Source organism: Macaca mulatta, chromosome 11, assembly GCF_049350105.2.
Source record: "Macaca mulatta isolate MMU2019108-1 chromosome 11, T2T-MMU8v2.0, whole genome shotgun sequence".
In the NCBI taxonomy this organism is placed as follows: Eukaryota; Metazoa; Chordata; class Mammalia; order Primates; family Cercopithecidae; genus Macaca; species Macaca mulatta.
Genome location: NC_133416.1, coordinates 6,547,965 through 6,565,259, shown reverse-complemented (window position 1 = coordinate 6,565,259; position 17,295 = coordinate 6,547,965). Strand labels below are relative to the sequence as shown.

Below are 17,295 nucleotides of genomic sequence, written 5' to 3'. Positions count from 1 at the left end.
AGCAGCATCTATAAAGTTGAGGAAAGCCTCTTGATACTTGAGCCCAAGAGGGTCTTATTGGTCTTATCTATCCCCGTATTGTCAGAGGCCCCAGAAAATCCACACATTCCCCGGGCACTGAGTAGACTTCAAAGAGGCATATCAGACTTCCCAAGCTTCAAACCAGTGAGAAAAATGCAATGGCCTCAATATTCAGACGTGTCATTTGAGCTGTAAGCCGCTGTTGCCCAAGCACCACGTTTTGGCATTTGGCATTTGTGCTTATTGGATGGGGGAGGCTGACAGTCGAGACCCTGTCCCATTGTATGTATTCTGGGTGGCCTGGATTCATCCCTTCCCTCTCTGAATGTAGGGATTTCCCTCTCTGACACTAGGGACGAGGTTTCCCAACTTCTTGTTAACCTCATAGGGAGGTTGCATTGATGGTATGTATGATGTCTTTAATTCACGGACCCTTGATAGGATAGCCACCTCCTCAGGAGCCTTCTCCTGATGACTGGAGAATTCCAGAAAGTTGCTCTGTCTGTGCCTTTCCCCTGCTTGGCCTCTACTGAAACACCACCCATGGTGAGCACTTTGCTTTGGCTTCTGTATTGCTATCGGCAGCTTAGCATCCTCAGGGGCAGCTCTGCTGTTTCCAGGAATGTGCATATTTATGAGTGTTATCTGTGTGTCTTCATAAGCTTCCGGAGAAAAATAAGCAGAGAATTTTAATTCAGCATATTTAATGATAGACAGGATTCTATGGAAGCACTTTGGAAGAACATCCAACACTCCTGGGGACTCAGGAGGCTTTGGAGGGAGAGGCATTTAACTGTAGAGCTCAGAGATAAGTGAGAGACAGATAGGCACGCATATAGGGAGGAGAGGATGGGCAGGAGGAGAGGGAGATTCCTGGCAAAGGAAACCAAGCGAGAAATACGGCACTGAAGGGAGTGATCAGGGGGTCAGGAAAGGCATGCAGGAAAGTGGCAAATGAGCCACTTGGGTGATTGGGAGAGTCTTGGTAGAGCTGAACACCAGCGGAGGAGGAGCTGAGCTCAGCGTATGGGAGAAAGAAAGCATGAAGCATGCACAGGACGCCAGGGGAGCCCAGTGCCGGGGCTCTAGGTCCAGGGCACATCCAGGGCATGATGGAGTGGGAAACTGGGCCAACGGAGTTAACCAGCTCGTGTTTTCTTGTTTTGTTTTGCTTTTTGATGGGAAATCTAAAATGCCAGGCTGAGGACTCCGATTTTTTTCATAGATAATGGAAAAGTGTTTGCTGGAGTTCCCAGGGACATTCAGCAATAAACAGTACCATCTTCCTGGCCTGATGACTGGACCAGCTGAGAAATTAGATCAAGGCAAGAGTAGACAAAGCCAAAATATCAGCCGTAAAACTGAGAAAGGCTACATGGGAGGCAGTAGCTTAGGAGAAGAGCCAAAAAGACATTCTCTCTCCATGGCAGGCAGCGGTGGATGGGCCAGCCCTGTGAACTTAGAACTTGGAGGGACATAGAAGAACACCTGCTTCCTGCAGGCCCTTAGCTCCCCTCTAAGTAGGGGCAGAAAAAGAGGCTAGGCAAGGAATGCCAGCATCCTCTTCCAGACTCAACAATAAGATAAGCTACTCCTCCTTCTCTCACCCAAGAGGAGAGATGGTTGAGCTGGGGGAAGACAAGCTGAGACATTACAACTAATCACATTCCCACCACATGGAGGAAACATCAGGAGTAGAAATAAATGTCCCCTACTCACTCCATGTGGTCCTGATCTAGCACCACTGAGGATTTTTTTTAAGAGCGTGGCATGACGGGAGCTGTCTGCAAAATTACTTAGCAGGGAAATAGGATGTGACAGAATAGGGAGAGGTAGGAGAGCCAATTGAAAGGACATTGCTGAGTGTATGGGCAGGAAGTAGGAAAAAGAGGGACAGGAAGTCAGTGGTGATGTCGACCTTCTTGCTGTTCATTTGTGTTACATTATCTCTCTTTTCTTGCATTGCTCTAGATAGTGATAAAGATGAAAGAGAAATTGAGTGGGCAACAATAGAAAAGTCATTAATAAGTATTTAGTGAGTACTTCCCATGTGCGAGGCGGGGCCTTAACTCTTCTGTTTAAAGCCACAAATAAAATGGGCTGTAACACAGCTTTCACATCATGAAGCTATGTTCACTGTTTCTACCGACACACCCTCCTGGCCCAGACCAAAGCAGCTACCCTGGGCTGTTAAATCGATGTCCAGGACTCCATAAGAAAGTCTGTGCCCTGGAAAGGAGATAAAATCCTAACAAGTACATTTTGTTCTCTCTGAGAGTGATACTCATAAAGTATTTTTAAACTTAAAATAAAATTTGTAACTCCATTTCATCTTCACAAAAACTGCATGGCCAGGAAGGGAAGTATTATACCCTCACTTTACTAAGGTTCAGACTCAGATTCCACCTCTAAAATGTGAATCTCTTTTGTGTGACTTTGATGTCAGTTTCTCACCATCTGTACTGAAGTGGTGTGTTGGGTCTCCATCAGGAACCCCAGTGAGCCTTGTTCTGGGGCATTGCTCTTGTCTACCTTAGACTGGGTACCCCAGAGGGCTCAGAGAGGGACCGCTGAATTTGAGAATCCAGTAGAAAGAAGCTTTGAACTCTAGACCTGGCTCCTTCTCCTCCCACCCTCCAACTGTGTGGCAGTGGGTATTGGGGAACTTTTTCGGACAAAGGTTTGCTGATCCTTCCTTCGTCATATTCCTCCTGTCCTCTGGTCATCATGTGTCTGGACGGTTTCACAGCCTAACGCCTATGCCGTTGTCCTCAGCCTCTTTCAATGGGCTTCTAGCTTGGAAATCCCCATCCAGCCAACCTTTCCTGAACAGTGGGTTTGGGGACATTGCTCCCAGTCAGCACCCTCAGACAGCTTCCCTTGGCCCTAGAGCAGCTCTAGTTAGCATTTCAAGCTCTCAGCTACTTTCTTCCCACTGTGGTCCTCCACCCCAGCTGACCCACTCAGCTCGCGGTCACCCTAGCCTCCCCGTGTGGCCCCAGCCCAGCCTTGCTCATGCTGCTGTGACTGCCAAAATGACCTCAGTGACCCCCCTTGAAAGGGCTTCTTGAGGGCTCCTCCTTTGTAAATCCTCTTCTGGCCTCTCAGCCGTCAGTGGTCATCCTCCCCCTTCCAGACTCCCCTGGCACACACCCTCTGTTTCTGGGTTCATCCATCAGCTGTTGATGGAGTGCTTGCTCTGTGCCAGGCACAGTTCTGAAAACACAGCAATGACAAGCGACAAGGTCCCTGCTCTCATTTTGCTTTCACTGTGGCAAGGGAAAGATGGACAGCGAGCAGGGCCATTCCACAGAATGTGAGGAAGGTCTGATGAGACAGACAGTGGTCTGGGGCTGTGCACTCTGGAGGAGTTGGTCAGGAAAGGTGTTTCAAGGTGGTAACTTTATAGCTGAGACCTGGATGGCAGGAGGGAGCCACCCACAAAAGGATGTGGAAGGAGAACTCTTAGGAAGATGAAACAGTAAAGGCAAAGCCTGCAGGTCAAGGCTAAGCTTGGAGCGTCTTATCCACACTACTCATTGGATGCTGATCAGGTGCTATCACATTTCACATATATGTGTCTTCCCAGTGTTAGAGTAGACTAGGCTCTGCTGGGGTAATAAATTCATCTTGAAATCTTGGTTGCATCTGTAAAGTCATCTGTGTTCTTGCTCAGCCCACATATATAGTGCAATCAGGCAGACCTAGACTGATGGCGGCTGCCGTGGACACCATGTCAAGAAAAGACAGCTGGAGCATTGACTGGGGCTGTTAAATGCTTCAGCCTCCAAGCATCATTGTTCCTCCCGTTTGCTCACAGCTCACTGGCTAGAATCAGCCTAATTATGAAGAACTTGGAAAATGTGTGAAGGGACATGGCCATTCTGTAAGCAGGAAAGGTCTCTGCTACTTGCTCCCAACCAGGCTGCAAGGCTCTTGAGAACAGTGACCCTGTCTTTCATTTATTTTTATTTCCTGCACAGTGCCTGGCCCATGGCAGATCTTAGCACATTTTTGTCATTGCAGTCATTGGTGAACTACGTCTCTCTCTTCATTCATGCATGCAAAAAGACGTTTTTCAAGGAATGCCCATAGGCTAGGTATCTTTTAAGCCACAGTAGAGGCTGAAGTGAACATTTATGTATTCCTTATTTCACCTGTCTTCCTACAGAAGGATGTATGATCTTATTGAGATGAATAAGGCCAGTGCAAAGTTGACACAACGGGATAGTGACTGAAAGAGGCACCAAGGGTATCGGGAGACTTAAAGTTTCCTTAAAGGCAAAGAATACCCACACTAACAGAGACGGTCCCACAGAGTAGGTCCCAGCAGTATCCCCACAGGCAGAGATACGGTTACAGGGTTCCCTCAGGCTCCACGCGGACATAAAGCTATGGATAATGCCACCTAATGGAATGAGAAGTCTGCCGGGCTTAAGACTTCCTTTGCCATTCTCACGCTGGGTTTAACACCCGCTTGGCTTCCTGCCCCAGATGTGTTGATAGTTTGAGGAGGCTGTAAGTATGCGCTTTGCTCACCAGGTGCAAACAGCTGGTGTCAGTAACCCCAATAAGTACCCAAGTGTTTCCCACAGGGCTGAGTAATGGAAGACCAGTTTCCTGGGAGCATCCTTCAAGAGGCTGAGGTGTCAGGCCTATCTGAGGTCCATTCTTGCTACAAATATATATCACAGAAGGCAAGATTTGTTAATTTCCTTGAGAATGATATCTACCACTAGCAGCAGTGGCAGATGAACACAGTGATTGTCCCCCTGGCTGCCATAACACTAGTCAGGACCTTAGATGCAAGGCATGCTGGAATCTGGAGGCAACACAGCACTGGTGAAGCAGGACTCAGCTGAACCCCAGGGTGGTGGGAAGGGGGCTTTCTGGGGAAATGCATGAAGCTTTGGAACTGTGTCTGAGAGGGAGCCCGGCTGGCCAAGGCACAGTGTACAGAGTGTGTGGCCAGCTTTAGCAAGCATCAGTATTGGATTTTGAGTGCTGCGGGGGTAGGATTCCAGTGGACGGGTGGGACAAGGTCTCTTAGTCCCCAGTGATCCGTTCACTCCAGGAGGGGATACAGGTGGTGGCTGTAGAGAAAAGGTTCAGGTCCTGGGGGAGGAAGCAGGCAAAATCTGGGCAGGTCACTGGGCCTCTGGACATACAGCAAAGAGGACAGGCTGCAGCATGTTGGGAGGATAGGGTGGGAGGCAAGAAGGCAATGGAGCTGACTGGTGCAAGGTGTGCTTCCTCGTCGGGTCAGGATGCAGGGGTGTATTGTGCCTTTGAGCCATACAAATCTGGGAGAAGGAAAACTATAGGATCTTAGCGTAACAATGTAGGCAGTGGTCAGGGTTGGCCTGGACAGGGGGCCTGTCTGTACTCTAGCTTTGGAGAATTCTTCCAATAGGAGGCAGGATGGAGGAGGCACGTCTAATGGCAGGCTTCTGGACTGAATACTCAAAATGCTTTTGGCTTTCTGACTGCTTTTCCTCCTTGTCTTTTCTTTTGAAACTCTGTGCAGAGTGCTGGCTGGTGCACTTCATCCCTCCCTTGCCATCCAGTCTTTCCGAGTCCCAGGGTTGGGCTCATTGTAGGTGCTTGAAAAAAAGAGTATTAGTCAAGTCAAGGTTTTTATGAAAATGGCCGTGCTTGGGAGCTGCTTGGACATCGCTGATAGCCCACTCCTGACTGTCACTGCCCCAGATGCTCCTGAAGTGGGGCCAGGGACGGGAGTGAAAGGAGGGATGGGGAAAGGCCCTGAGTTCCATTGAGTGCCCACCTCATGCCAACACTGGTTTGCGTACTTTGCCCCACATTATGACAGTAACACTGGGAATGAGTCATTTCTTTCATTTTACTTATGAGAAGGCTGAAGAGGTTTAGAAACTTGACCAAAGCATACAGTTAGTAGTGTGCATGTGTGTGTGTTGATGCACACCCTGCTTACCCTATATCTCACACACATACACACTTGCCCACACACATGCACGCACGTGCACATGCGTGCGTGTGCGCGCGCACACACACACACATACACACACACACACACACACTGCTTACCCCGAACCAAACATTGTTCTAAGCACTTTCCATATATCTGTATGTTTAATCCTTCAAACAGACCCAGTCAGGTAGGTAATCTTAACACTCCCATTTAGAGACAGGAAGACTGAAGACACAGAGCAGAAAATGACAGGCCCAAGGTCATGGCACTGATAAGTGGTGAGTCTGGCCTCATTGTCCTTGCTAAAACCATGACACTCTACTGCCTTTTAATATGTAGCTGTCCTTGTTCCCCAGAAAAGTTTAAATTTATTGGGAGAGCAAAAGGAAACACCACAAAGGCTCCAGAAGATTTAAAATGCAGTGCACTCACATATGTGAATGACAAGAGGTAGAGTGTTTCTGGGGATGGGGACAACCACGTGGGTCAGATGCCCCAGGCGAGGAAGATGGCAGGGAGGCAAGCTGTGAGTGCAGCCGTCTGTCTCACGTGCACAGGGAGAGCGGAGCTCCCCAGGCTTTGGGATCCTGCGTGCTTATAAGTTTTAAACAAGAAAGAAATTTTTTAAAAATGTGCAAGGCCACCAGAAATCTCTCTCTCTTTTTTCAAAAATAGACAGGATCTCGCTCTGTTGTCCAGACTGGGGTGCAGTGGCATGATCATAGCTCACAACAGCCTTGAACTCCTGGGCTCAAGGGATCTCCCACCTCAGCCTCCTGAGTAGCTGGGACTCCTGGTGTGTGCCATGGCATCTGGCTAAATTTTTTTTTTAACTTTTTGTAGAGAAGGGGATCTCATTTTGTTTCCCAGGCTGGTCTTGAACTCCTGGGCTCAAGTGATTCTCCTGCCTCAGTCTCCCAAAATGCCGGGACTCCTGGTATGCGCCAGCGTGCCTGGCCCCTCCCGGGAAGTTTTGAGTCTAAACTTTTCTTCCAGTTCTAAGCTACTCTAGCAAAAGGCAATATATTCTTACTGAGGAGAGAAGAGCAGGAGGAAAGGAACAGGACGGGGGAAAAGTTGGTATCACAGATACGAATGACTGCCGAGCCACCAAACATTCTTTAAAGAAGCATATTTGGGGTATATATGAATCTAATTTTCTAAATGTGGATAGTGTTTGTTTTTGGAGCATGGGGTGAAAGTGTTGGCTTTATTGGATGCAGTGCTCTGAGATGGGGGGTCTGCTCTCTGCAGTGGAGCCTGATCAGGGACAGAGTCCAGCAGAGGACATGGGTGGGCCTGGCCGGCGTGGGCTGGAGAGGGGAATGGCGCCTATACCTTTCTGGGGGGGGACACCACAGTGCTGGTCATTTGCAATCTGGCCTGAAAGTTGGGTCTGCTGGCTTGTATTCTCTTCCTGCTTTGCACCGGGATCCTGGTTCTCTGGGGCTCCTGGCTCTCTGGGTGGCCTCAGCCTGTGGGGGAGAAAGAACCTCCCAGGGTGTGACCAGGGGGATTCTATGCTTGTCGGGGGGCCCCTCCATGATGTTGGCTTAAATTATTCTAAATGTTGCCTGGGAAAGAGAGAGGATGGCAGGAGGCTGTGACTACTAATAAAACGATGTGAGTACGGTTATAGCCCAAGTATGTGGAGCACCCCTACCAGTTATGTAAGACTACAGTCATTAATCCCACTGTTTAGAACTCTTAGTATAACTGGTAATAATTCCTTCCCAAACATGACCTGTGACCATGAACACGTCTCTCGTTTCCCTACTAAGTCCTTGGAGCACTCATCTCTTCTGTTAGCAAGAAGTACAATATCTTCCTCTTCCTCTCCCTCTCTTTGGATTTTCTGGGAGCCCAGAGACTAAAGCATCCAGAAGAGAAGGAACGGCTGTGGTCCTCCTCCTCTGTTTGCACCTTTTCTCCCCGGATCCCCTCTCCACCTCACTAGGGAACTGGAGTATTTTCCTCTGCCTCTCCCTGATCCTCCCACATCTCTGGAGAAAATGCATCTCTTCATAACTGCAACTCTTGCAGGATGAATTCTCCCGCTTGGTTCTTCCTAGGCATCAGCCAAGCCATTTCTTCTCCTCGTCTCTTCACTGCTGTGAGTAAGGGCTTCATTAGAGTCGCTTCCTTTGAACCATCGAAGGGGAATTGTTTCCTGCTGCAATCCTGAGTGGTAGAGGGGTCAGGCCAGCATCCAAAGTTAAACAGAGAGATTCCTGGGTAGAACCTGCCCTTCGCTCCTTGGGTCTCACTGCTACAGAACATTGCTGCTGGCCACACCCCTCTGATGGCCACCGGCCACATCCCTCTGATGGGAGAGGCTGGACTGCTGCTGAGGTGGCCCCTCCTTACTCCAGGCCTGGACAGCATGGGCCCTTCCAGGGAGGACACTCTTCTCCTTTAGGGCGGGCTCAGTCTAGGGGCTGCAGCTGTCAGGGTTTCTTGTTTCTAGGACACATATGTTACCTCCACCCTCATCTCCAGGATGCCACCTGACACCCAGACCCATAGCAAGGGCCCCTGCTCTCCCTGGGAACCCACCCTGGGAACACACAGCTTGCCACCTTCATTCTTCAAAATGCCACAGATCCTACGATTGCCTATTTCGCCTCCCTGGCCCTCGGTGATTCCTAGGGACCTCACCACCCCAAGTGATGCCAAAATGTGCCCCCCAACCTTCTAAGAGGGCTCTGTAGGGGATTTTTAGCTAATTTGCTAGCATCTCTTTTACTAAAGAAGTAGAAACAAATGTGCAAATCTCTGATGGAGCGCCTTGCTGTGCCATCATCATAAGAGCAAATCTTTGAGCCCTTACGCCATGCTTGGTGCTTTCCATGCTGCATTTCCCAACAAATGTTGAAGGAAAGTACCATTTTATGAATCAGGACACTGAGGCTCAGAAAGATAAATTCCCTTATCTGGGAACTCTAGGACAGAAAGGTCTTCTGACTTCCAGCCCAGGGTCCCCCTCTATTCTTCCGTCAAAGCCTCGTGAATCATATTGTAGAGCACAGAAGACCAGAAGCAGGAAGGACCTGGGAAATCACCCAGTCCAACCTTGACATTGAGGCTTAGACTTGCTTGAGGTGCTGACTCCTCCAAGCTGGCTGGGTACTTCAAAGGATGATTCTCAGTTCATACAGTGTTCTAATGGCCTTGGGTCATGAGTCGGGGTTTGGGGGTTTTGGGTTTTGGGGGACAGTATCACAGGGGCCAAGGAGAAGCATAGGAGCCAAGAATTTAATGTGTCCAACTCTGAACACATAATTTTTCCTCCAAATCTGGTGCCTTTCACTGATTCTTCCCATCTCAGGAGATGGCACCACCAGTCACCCAAATGCTCACTTCCAAGTCCAAGTGCCATCCTGGCTGTGTCTTTCTGTCTCTCCCTGGCACTCTCACTCCTTGGAGCTCGCTCTCTCTCACCCCTAGGATCCATTCTGCTGGTAAGTATTGTTCATTCTACCTTCAAACATATTCCAGATCTGACCACTTTTCACAAGTTTCATCCTCACATTGACTGGTTTGTGCCTGGACAGCGACACACTCACAATTTGTCTCTCTGCTTCCACTTCTGTCTCCCCGCCACACTCCCCCCCCCGCCCCCCCACCACAGTTCACTTTCTGTGATTTTTTAAAAATTTAATTTCGTCACATCCTTCCCCTGTTCAGAAACCTACAACAGCTTCCCATTGTACTTCCTGTGGCTCACAGAGCCCCACATTGACTCTCCAGCCTTCCTCTCCAATTTCCCCTCCCAGTACTTCCACCAGGCTCAGGATGCTCCAGTTGTGTGGACCGGCCAATTCCTTGCACAGCCTTGGGGTTCTCCATGAGGACTTTGCCCAGGCTGATGCCTCCCCCTGGAGTTCTCCCCAGCTCCTGGGGCTGACTTCTCCATACCCTGCAGGTCTCAGCTTAGAGGTCACCTCCTCAGAGGCCTTTCCTGACCACTCTGACCAAAACAGTCTTCCCATTGTCCTTTCCTTCTGCTTCTCATATCACTACATATTCCTTCAACACCCACCGCTCTCTAAAATGGTTGCAATTGTCTCCCTCACCCTTCTAGACTGGGAGCTCCACACGGCGGGAGCTTATTGGATTGTCCACCACTGCACACCTGGTGCCCAGTGCCTGGCACATTATCATCCTCAATAGATACTTGTCGAATGAGAAAAGATAATGGTGGGAAAGACAGGAGACTTTCCTCTGGGTTGTTTTCCTCTGGGAAGACATGAGGGGTGGGCTGAGGATGGAGTGGCTGTATGCCTCCTCCCTCAGGTTCTAGACCAGTGTGTGCATTTGCCAGATGACTCAGGGGTGTTAGGGGTGCCTGTGATTAGGGACAGGGCACACCTTCCTGCTGTCTCCTCACTCCTGTCCTTGCCACAGGGAAAAACATCTCAGGGAAATTGTCAAGTGCTTGTATGGTCCTTGGCACATAGTAGGTGCTGGATATAGGAGGATTCTCCTGATTGGCCCATAACAGAATATGTTTCTGTCTCTCTCTCTCTCTCTCTCTCTCTCTCTCTCTCTCTCTCTCTCTCTCTCTCTCTCTGTCTCTGTCTCCCCTCCCCCTCTCTCTGTCTCTCTGTCTCTCTGTCTCTCTCTCTCTCTCTCTCTGTCTCTGTCTCCCCTCCCCCTCTCTCTGTCTCTCTCTCTCTCTCTCTCTCTCTCTCTCTCTCCCCAGGGCTCCCTTCCTGTTTAGGTCCCTTTTTTTCTTAAAAGGAGATGTGCCGGGGGCGCTGTTACCCTGGCCTAGGCTGCTAGCCAGCACAGTAGGTCTCATGCTCCTTTGCATAGGTGCAAGAGTTACCTCCCTGACTCTGAGAGATAAGCCCCGTGTGGTAGGAAGCTCTCTGGGGCCGCAGGAGTATCTCAGGTACATCCTCCAGATCCCCAGTTCAGGTGCTCTCAGCTCCCTCAGGCTATGAGCTGGCTGCCTTGTCATCCAGCTAGCTGACTTCTCCTAGGGTGATTTCCACCCTACCCATGGCACTACCAAGGCAACAGCATCACACCAGGTACCCGGATAGTCCCTCCACCTGCCCCCGATTCCCAAATGAAGGGCAGCCCAGATGGTTGTGCTGTCAGCAAACATTGCTGTTTGCAAAGGCGTGACCTGCCTTAGGGAGAGGTAAGGGGAAGAACAAGCACTTTTGCTTGGGCATCCTCTTGTTCTGTTTTGCTGCCATCGTTATGCATTTGCCAGCTGGGCTGTCGAAGACGCCAGTCAGGAGGAGCTGCTTTTCCAAGACTCAGAGCCTGCAGCTGGCGTCCTCTCCTGGCCGTGCTGTTTCCATATGATTAGGATGGAGCTCTGGGGACTTTCAGTCCTGAGCTGGCCTCCTGGGATGAAGCTGGGCTTTCATACTAATTGTTTTCCAAGGCAGTTTACAGCTGGGTCATTTGCACTCATATTTTTTCATGACATGATGCAGCAGAGGATTAACACTTAAAAGAAAAGGGCTGATGGTGGGAATGGCTCTGCACAGAAATTCCCTCTGATTGTCCTTTCTGGCTGGAAGTGGAGTCTGCCCTCTTTGTTGGGATCCTGCTTCACAGGTCGGAAGCAGGTAAAACTTCCAGATGGCCTCTTATCAACCTGGGGTGCTTCCCGGGGGAGGTGCTATGTTAGGGGCACATGAATAATAGAGAGGGTTGCCTGTCTACCTCCTCACCCTCTCTCCATTAGATTCCCTTCCTTCGTATCCCCATAGCCATGGAATCTAAAGGTACTTTATTTGGAGTTGTTCAAGGATGGACCATTTTTTCATGGGGTTCAAATTCAGACTCCTCCAGAAATCTGTCTTACGAGGAATCCTGCCTAGTGGCCTGAGATGCAGACAGCCCTTCCTGACCTTCAGACGTCACCCCATCCCACCTGGCCTCTGGGAACACTTGCTCCATTTCTTCATTTCTTTCCTTCTTTTCTTTTCTTTTTTTTTTTTTTTTTTTTGAAACAGAGCCTTGCTGTCATCCAGGCTGGAGTGCGGTGGCATGATCTCAGCTCACTGCAACCTCTGCATCCTGAGTTCAAGCAATTTTTGTGCTTCAGCCTCCCAAGTAACTGGGACTATAGATGTGCACCACCACGCCCAGCTAATTTTTTTATTTTTCATAGAGATGGCGCTTTGCCATGTTTGCCAGGCTGGTCTCAAACTCCTGGCCTCAAGTGATCTGCCCTCCTCAGCCTCCCAAAGTGCTGGGATTACAGGCACGAGCCACTGCACCTGCCCGCTTGCCCCATTTCTTCAACCATGTAGTCTCTGTCACAGGTAGGTGAGGCTGTCTGTGTTGGCTTGTGAAAGGGATCCAGAAGCCAAAGTGGAGCTCCAGGCTGTGGCATCCCTCCTTGCCTCAGACCTTCATTTGTTCCCTCCCTGGGAGGTGCTCTCCTGAGACCCCTTTCCCAGAAGGCTCGGCTAAGCACACACTGTGACTCAGAGCTGCTCCAGGCTGGGGCGCCAAGCTGATTTTGTGGCCTGTCACATGGATTTGGATCGTTTATTGGAAATGCTCCTTATTTATGGTGGCTCATGGCCCTAAAGCACAGGCACAGGCTGTTTTTTAGAAATAAAACTCATGAATAATAGCCAGGCCTATGACTTATCAGTGTGGAGGAATGGAATCACTCATTTCCAGTTGGAGGAAAGGCCTCTGAAGTGACTAGATCCTCTTTGCAGGGAACTTGGAGGAAATTCCTGTAGGGACTGGGAGATCTGAGGACACACAGTTCAAAGGGGATGATAAAATAAAATTAAAGACACGTGCCACTCCACATCTCATACCGATCACCTTCTAGATATGTTTTCCAAATTTTCAGACCCTCAGATCTGATTGCTTATTTTTTTAGGTGACATGGGCTTAAGTTTTCTTGCCCCAAAAATATTTAAAAGAGATGAGATGTGGTTGAGTTATTGTTAAATTGGATGCCTCAGGCACACTGGACAGAGGCTCAAATTCCTATTGAAAAAAGGGGGAAAAAAAAAACATCCTATTGAAAAGTTCTCCCTTTCTTCCTTCCCTTTCATCCCTCCTCCCTCTTCCTCCTTCTTTTTCCCCCTTCCCTTCTCTTTCTTCTTCCTCTTCTCCTCCTCTGCCTTCCACGGTGTCTGCCTGTTTCCCTAATGTCTCTCATTTGTTACCCAGATCAGTTGCTGCTCCTTCCCCATGCTCAACTTGAAGCAGAACCCAGTCCTTCAGCAGTCCCCCAAGAGCAAATCCAGAACACCTTCAAGGAATCATTATTGAAAATTCTGTGGAGAGGCACACAAAGAGGTCACGCTGCAAACCTCACAGTGGCACTTAATGAAGACTCCCAGTGGGCCCTCCCCACACCTGTCAGTCCATTTCCTCTATGCCCTTCCCCTCCCATCGCACTGGCCCTCACCCTGCTGGGTCCTGCCTCCAACTCCAGCACCCCCATCTCTTAGGTTAGGTCGGCGAGTTTGAGTCTTCTGGTTGCTCCTGTCGTATGGTTACACCTGTCATCTGCTCAGAAAAAAAGTCCCTCCTTAGAATTTGTCCTCCTTGGAATATGACAGGGAATTTTTAATATGGGACAAATTTTTTTTTCATTCTTCCAAACACATTTTTCCTATCATTCATTCACTCATTTATTCATTCAATGCGTGTTCATCGTAGAGCACATCTGGCAATAGCTGGGGTCTGCCCGGAAGCTGTCTCTTTGGGACCTTGCTCACGGAGAAAAGCCCTCCAAACTATGTGGGGGTGGGGCAAGAGTGGGGGTGCGGTGAACGCGAGGGTTCAGAGCCATATGAGGCTGCGGAGTGATGAGATCTCGAAACCGAAAGTGATCTGTCAATGGCAGACACTTCCACTGGGCCTCAGAATTGTCTCCTGTAGTTAAGGGGAATGAGAATCAGGCTGAAGATGGGGATGTGGCATGTTCAGGCAGGTGAGGACCTGATATGCACAAATCAGGCAGGGAGGACCTGGCCTCTTGATGGCAGGGAGGAGAAAGGCCTAAGAAGCTAAAGATCTTACGGGGCTTTTGCTAACATGCATAACTAAAGAAGAAATGCCAGAAGCGGCAGTGCTAGCTGGAAACGGTGAGCACAAATCATTATCCAGATGATTATTTGGTGAAGCAGTGCAGGATCACCCAGATCTTTTATCTCAGGGGGCCATACCCACCCAGGCGGGACCAAAAGGAGAAAACTACAAAACTTTCCACCAGCAGGGGAATATCACAGAAGGCTTTTCCAACTCCTGTAGAATTCCAGTTCAACTCCTGTAGAATTCCAATTCAACTCCTATAGAATTCCAGTTCAACTCCTGTAGAATTCCAGTTCAACTCCTGTAGAATTCCAGTTCAACTCCTATAGAATTCCAGTTCAACTCCTGTAGAATTCCAATTCAACTCCTGTAGAATTCCAGTTCAACTCCTGTAGAATTCCAGTTCAACTCCTGTAGAATTCCAGTTCAACTCCTGTAGAATTCCAGTTCAACTCCTGCTATAGAATTCCAATTCAACTCCTGTAGAATTCCAGTTCAACTCCTGCTATAGAATTCCAATTCAACTCCTGCTATAGAATTCCAATTCAACTCCTGCTGTAGAATTCCAATTCAACTCCTGTAGAATTCCATTTCAACTCCTGTAGAATTCCAGTTCAACTCCTGTAGAATTCCAGTTCAACTCCTGCTATAGAATTCCAATTCAACTCCTGTAGAATTCCAGTTCAACTCCTGTAGAATTCCAGTTCAACTCCTGCTATAGAATTCCAATTCAACTCCTGTAGAATTCCAATTCAACTCCTGTAGAATTCCAGTTCAACTCCTGTAGAATTCCAATTCAACTCCTGCTATAGAATTCCAATTCAACTCCTGTAGAATTCCAGTTCAACTCCTGTAGAATTCCAGTTCAACTCCTGCTGTAGAATTCCAGTTCAACTCCTGCTGTAGAATTCCAATTCAACTCCTGTAGAATTCCAATAAAACTCCTGTAGAATTCCAATTTAACCCCTATAGAATTCCAATTCCACCCCTATAGAATTCCAATTCAACCCCTGTAGAATTACACTGCTGTCTCCAGAGTCCCTGGTGGCCAATGCTCTTTGCAAAGTAGCACCAAAGGATTGCTTAGCTTTCCCACTCTCATGTCCTTCCCCAGGGCCATGGATCCTGAAGTCTCACCCCTGCCTGTCTCTTTAATAGGTCTCTGATCAGGCTCGGATCATGACGGGTGCTGTTGGTCCCCTGGCTCTGCTGCCATTCTCCACTGATACTGTTTTACTACTGTGTCTAACAGCTTAGAAATTTCCTCTCTGAATTACTGCAGGTCTTTCTTAGAACTCCAAAATGTTGTTTAACTTGCTCAGTTTTGGAGGATGTGTTGTTTGGATGATGTTGGAATCAGTTCCCAGTGATTTATACTAGACGGTATTAGAGTGTCACACTCAAACACTGTTTCTCTCAAACACACTTCTCCTCACCTACAACTGATCACTGGCTCAACAGGCATATAGGCCTTGGACTTTGGCTCTAGGCACCCTCAGTGACCTCTGGGCCTGCTCAGAAACACTATCCATACTTTCCGAGGGCGTGAGTTGGGGCAAGTCTTTCTCTTCATTTAGGAAAGTTACAAGTGGTACCTCAGGACCTGTCTGTCCCAGTTTCCCTCGCCAGCTGCGGTAGTCAGTTTCAGCACATCTAAATGTTGGAGCATATTCAGGAGACATGTTGTAAGCCTCCAACATTTAGTTCTTGCTCCTATTGTAGTTAAGCCAGGTGTTTGGAGGACAGCCTTCCATATGGTGATTCAGGAATCTGGGCTTCCTCTTTCCAGTGGTACTATTGACATTTTCCCTAGGAGATGACGGAAGAGAGAGAGAGCAGAGGACCTCACAGGAAACACTGAGGCCCAGGCTTGGAAACAGCATATGCCACCTCCACTCATCTCTCTCTGGCCACAGCTCCTTCATATTACCCCCATCTAGCTGTGTATCTAGGAGGAGGGAATGCATGTGATGAGCCCCTGGCCAATCACTCCCTCCCCATCTCATCCAGGAGGCTGGGGAGGCCTCACACAAGTAAGACTCTTGGGGGTCTGCTCTTGTACTCCAGGGTTATTCTTCCAGCAGCAACCCTTGCTATTGATGAATTTTTAATATTAAAATCTGTATGTGTCTACTTATATTTTTGTTAAATCTTCTACAACATTTTTACCAAATACGGTATTTCCTAAACAATGCATTATGCAGTTGAAGATGCTCAGCAAAGTAATCCTATTCACTACAGTTCTCAGTCCCATTGAGTGTTCTCTGGCAGCTTAGTCCCCACACAAAGACCCCGACATTGGTGGTCTTCAAGCCTTGGACACATTAGAGGCTCTTCAAGACTCAGGGGAGGCCTTCGTGCTTCAGTCTTCCTCTAAAGGGCCATCTTTACACATGCAGTTGTGCAGTGTGAGGGGGTCGTTGGTAATGCACCAGCAAAAGCAGTCATCGCTGGAGTGGCACAGCATCTCCTAATACTCAAGACAGTGTTGTAGGATTGGCAGTGAATGAAGGGCTCACTGTGCTATGTGGGAAACTGGAACATGGCAATGCAGCCTTTCCTAAGACTCTTTCTGCCCTGAGATGGGAGATGATACTCTGCTGCTGACAGGTCAATCTGGGAGAGACTTGGCAGTGAGCAAAAGCCTCTCCACAGAGACCTTGCTCAGTGAAGCTCCTTGAAGGAAGGGGGAAGCCTTTATTCATTTTGGCCTGGCACCTGACACACAGCTGGTGCTTGATGAATGTGACCTGCAAAGGACAAATATTTCTTAGGCGCATCAGGTTGGACTGGGAGTGGAAGGTGGGGAGGTGAAAGAGAGTGTGTGATGAAAACAACAATGGGTCAAACATTCTGATTGCAAAAAGTGTTGTTGTTAACAACTATTTTTTTGAGGCAGGCAGATCTGGGTTCACGTCTTACATGTGTCACTTACCTGCTATGTGATCTCGAGCAAGGCTGTAACCTCTCTGGGCCTCAATTCCCTTTATCTACAGAAGTGACACTTAATGCCTACCTCACCCAGGAAGGTGAGGGTTAAGTGAGGTGATGACAGTGCACACCTATGTATGGTGCCTTCTGTCATACACAGAGGATGGGATCAGATGCTTTTTTGCAGCACCCACCTCCTGCTGGCCCACCCTGGAGGTGACCTTCAGATGGTTCCTCTGTACCAATGACTTCCTGCCACTCTCTGTCTATGAGCGTTCTCTGATTGTGGGAGCAGGTTCACCCGTGCATAGAACAAGCTGGAAGAGCCAGGGAGTTAGCCCCAAAGGTGATACTCA

The 17,295-nt window shown here is 48.7% G+C and overlaps 1 protein-coding gene across 5 annotated transcripts in view; it reads left to right on the top strand.

Moving 5' to 3' along the window:
- The window catches only part of ANO2 (anoctamin 2), a 393,019-nt gene that overhangs the window by 308,108 nt on the left and 67,616 nt on the right, over positions 1–17,295 (top strand). The gene's annotated exons all lie outside the window — the stretch shown is intronic.